Source organism: Gordionus sp. m RMFG-2023, chromosome 3 (genome assembly GCF_954871325.1).
Source record: "Gordionus sp. m RMFG-2023 chromosome 3, tfGorSpeb1-WG-v2, whole genome shotgun sequence".
NCBI classification, from domain to species: domain Eukaryota; kingdom Metazoa; phylum Nematomorpha; class Gordioida; order Chordodea; family Parachordodidae; genus Gordionus; species Gordionus sp. m RMFG-2023.
This window is the reverse complement of record NC_088777.1, coordinates 9,231,278-9,235,772: the sequence shown is the minus strand read 5'-3', so window position 1 is coordinate 9,235,772 and position 4,495 is coordinate 9,231,278.

Sequence of the window (4,495 nt, the reverse complement as noted above, 5' to 3'; positions counted from 1 at the left end):
GCCTTGTTTCATTCACTCTATTTTGTTTGTAGTATCATGTAGCTCAACACAAGCATTGTTTAAATACGATAGATGGCATTATAAACAAATTCACATATGTTTTTATAAGCCTATACTCAACCATTCATTTATATTGATTCGTTTACTCATATTATACAAATAGTTTCTTTAAAAATTGCTTATCAAGGCAAAGGTACGAAACGTCATTTACTTGCGTTTATATTTTTGCTCGGATTCGATGTGGTACTTCAAGCAATTTTTCAGTACATTGTTTACCAGATGATCGTTTTGAGTGATCTTAGAATTTTTTAGGCCTAAAAATTTTTATAATATGAATTAATAATAATAAATAAGAACAATTTTGGCATAATTTATCAAGCTCTCATTCGCTCACATTTATATTGATTGGTCAAAATTAACGGAATACTGATTACTGAATGACTAAAATATTATAATTTATGAAAATAATTAGGAACTTAGAATACATTAAATTTTTTAGCCTCCCCTTCCCGTTCCTTTAAAATTTGTTCCAATAATTTTACATTCTAAAGTGACGAATTCTGTGAACTCCGGAAGGGAATAAGAAAAATGATAATTTAAAATAGATTTTCTTAGTTCAATCTTTCTTTCCCCTCACCTTATTCATCCTTTAAAGATATTTGTAATGATCAATCAATAGATTAAAAACTCTTAGATCCTAAGGGAGGTGGCGACGAGGTTTCGAAATATGACCCGCAGGCTTCAAAATAATCGATCCCTGTGCTATCGGCGTCATTTTTGATAATCAACTTGATATTTGACAAAATTTTTTTGTAATCATGGAGTGACAATAATAATTTCTTCTTTAGGCCCTCTTTGTTAAGTGAGAACTTTCGAATTATTTTGTAATATTAAATATATATTTTTTATAAAAAAAGCATATATTAATTTAGGATTATTTATAAAAATGTATGTAGTGAATTCAGAATGAAAGTTTAACAAGTGAATGTGATGTGACCAATTAGCCCCATTTGAATCTTATATAATGTAATCCTTGAGAACATTTGAGATTCTAGAGAAAAAACCTTATCAGTCTGGATTTTTCAGTAGTTTTAAAAATTTAGGTTAAACATGTATGCAAAATTTATTTTATTTCTGATGAATGCTTGGTGAGGTATCAATTTTGACCAGCTTAATATTTTTTAAATTGCTATAATTTAAATATCAATGGGTATTTTGAGTTAGAAATCGTTTTACTTTTTAATTAATAAAATAAATAAAGATTTTTATGTTAAAATAATTTTTAACAGGGGTGTGAACCCTTCAACAAATAAAGATTTTGGTTCAGTGTTTGAAAAGCATAAAGTAACATTAATCGAATATTAATAAAATGATACAAATTTTTTGTTCATAGGTCATATATATTCCAAAAACATTGTTTACCAAAAAATTATAAAATGAATTTATACTTTAATAGATATGCAGTTTTAATTTTTAAAATATATCCGGGCTAGGCCAGAAAATTTTTCAAAAAAATACCTGGCCAGGCCTTATATTTTAAAACCAAATATTTTAAATCGTCATTATTAGCTATAAAAATTAAAAAATATATTTTAAAAAAATATGGGCTGGGCCTGAAAAAAAAAATCTTGGCTGGATGTATAAATTTAAAAAAAAAAATAAAGCAGGGATGTGCAAATGGTATTTCTGCATGTCCTTGATTTTATTAAATGTTTTACTATAAAAAACATTTTATGTTCCAAAATATCCTCTAAGATATCCAAGCAAATCTGATATGTATTTCAAGGAAGGAAAGGCATGATATATACTGATTTAAATTAACTATTGACAAAATTTATATTTATATTTACATAACTGCTAGTATTTTAATTAAAAATAAATTGAATTTAAAAACAAGATAAGCACATCTTATTATATTATTATTTATAATAATATATTAAATTTTTATTTATAATAAATTTTACCTATAAAATAGAGGCAAAAATTGAAAATTTGAAAAATGCAAAGAAAATGACAATCTTTTTATTTATTTTTAATAAATTTTTTTATAAAGTTTATTATTTTAAGAAATTCTAAAATTTTTTTATACTTTTACTCTTACATTTTAAAAATGATACAGATTCATAGGGTTCTGGTGATCCCTGATTTTTGTTGAATATTTTAAAAAAGTTTGATTTCAATAAGTAATAACTCTTATAACATTATTATTACTGGATAAAAAAATATTCGACATATATATATTGGGTAATGGCTAAATGTCGGCTCAATCTTCAGGCACCTGGTGAAAAATATCCTAGTTTCTTTCAAATTTGAGCTGCTATCTTTTTAAGAAAAATCCCAAGGGCAAAGTGATAGTTTTTATTTATAAACTTAGTTTATTCAATTTTATAGTCAGCTAAAATTTGGTTTAAATAGCTAAAAATATAGTACCCAACCATACTTTTAAGTATTTTTATATATATTATGATACATAGGAAGCCAGGGGTGGGGGAGGGGGGGGGGGTTACAAAATGAAATTTCTTCTGGTGATCTATATTAGGCCTAATTTTTCAAGCCTGGCCTAAAAAATTTGACCTATTCAGCTCGATTCCGAACAAATTATTTGTCTTGCCAACTTAAAATAAAAATTATTTGTCTACCTAGCCTGGCACAAATTTATATAAAAAAATTTAATTTTTTTGACTGTAAATAAATATTCGTGCCTTGTTTTATGCAGAAACTTTAAAAAATTTTTTAGTTATGCAATATAATTGTATATATTGACATTACTAACACTATATTGGGGTTGTATATTTCTAAGGCACTTTAATGTTTTCAAGTATAATGGCCTGATTCTAAGTAGTTGATGTGTATATAGGAGTCCATGTAGTAATAAATTAAATATTTATAGTCTTACTAAAGATTTTAAATTTTATTAAAAAAATTTAATTTCCTTTAGATGAGTATTAAATAAATGACTATTATTTAAGGATTGTGATGGCCAATAGGGATAAAATCTGGACTTGATATATATAATTTAAAAAATAATATATATCATCTAAATGTACAACATGTGATATATAATTACATCTTCTGCCTTTATAAGGTTTGATGCAACATAATCAATCTTTTGTTGGATAGAATATACAAGGCTTTCAATATCAAATTGTTCTCTGCGTCTAAAAAAAATATATTTTGAAAAAATTTAAATTTACCTAAAATCTAACACTGATCTTTTTCCCATTAATGTATTATAGCATTTATCTTCTAATTCTATTGTATCCCTTCTGTAAATTGACTTAAGTTCTAAACATATATTATTAGTATCAAAGAGAATTTGAATAGCCCTTTTTAACGATGGATTCTTGAATATAAAATTTTCATATTCAGATTTAGGAAATTGATTATAATCAACTATTGAATCCGTTTGCTTATAGTCATTTCTGGGATCCCTTTGTCTATAGTCAATTATAGAATTTGTTTGTTTATAATCAATTAAAGAATCCATTATAATTGCAAAATATTTATTAAAATTTATCCAAGATCAAAATATTAAATCTAGCAAGCATTTCTAAAATTCAAACACTAGCGGTAAGAAGTATTTAAATAAAAAAATCCACGAAATAAATATTAGTTATTCTAGACATTATTACCCTCTATTAAGCAATCTGATCTCACATTGTAATATGGCTCGCAATTTTATAATATTACATTTAAATTGTTTATTTTGTATTATTAATAGTTTTGTTTTGTTAATCGGATGATTTTATTTTGATAACATTTAGATTTACACTTATTTATTTCAAAATTGGAATTTTATTGTGTTAATAAAAATACTTCTAATTCTGTAACAAAGAGTATTTTATTACCATCGTAGCCTAATCACTATATCTGAGTTTAAAATTTAAATCTTTTCCAAGGGGTAGGTAGGGACCAGCCTATTGGAAGCTGGTGGGGGAGGAGCCCGTATATTTGCTGCGCTCTCATGGGATGATGCATATGGTATGTTATCAAAGACGAAGATACCCATATTAAAAGAAATATTGGTGATAGACACGATGTAAAAACAATAGCCATATTCCTACGAGAAATTTATATGGTATTTAAGACAAAGAGCTGCGTATTGAAAACATTGTAATTAAACATTTTTTTACATTCATGAAATCTTTTAAATTTTTTAGCTTTAAAATTATTTTTAGAATTTAATATAATTATAAATTATAATCATAATGATTTACTTTAATAACAATAGTTAATATAATAGCATTATTAATTGGTAAGTTTAATGTAATATAATGTTATTCTTAGGATATTAAATGTTTACGATTAACTGGATTTTAGTTTAGTCAGGCCTTTTGTAATATAATATTAGTGTTAAATTCAGAAATATTATTATATAAAATTTTTTATATCAATTTGCCATATATAGTGTAATTTATATTAATTTGAATAATTGTAAATATATAAAATTTAAGATATTTTTTTATATCATCGATCCGTCATCTGTTCGAGATAC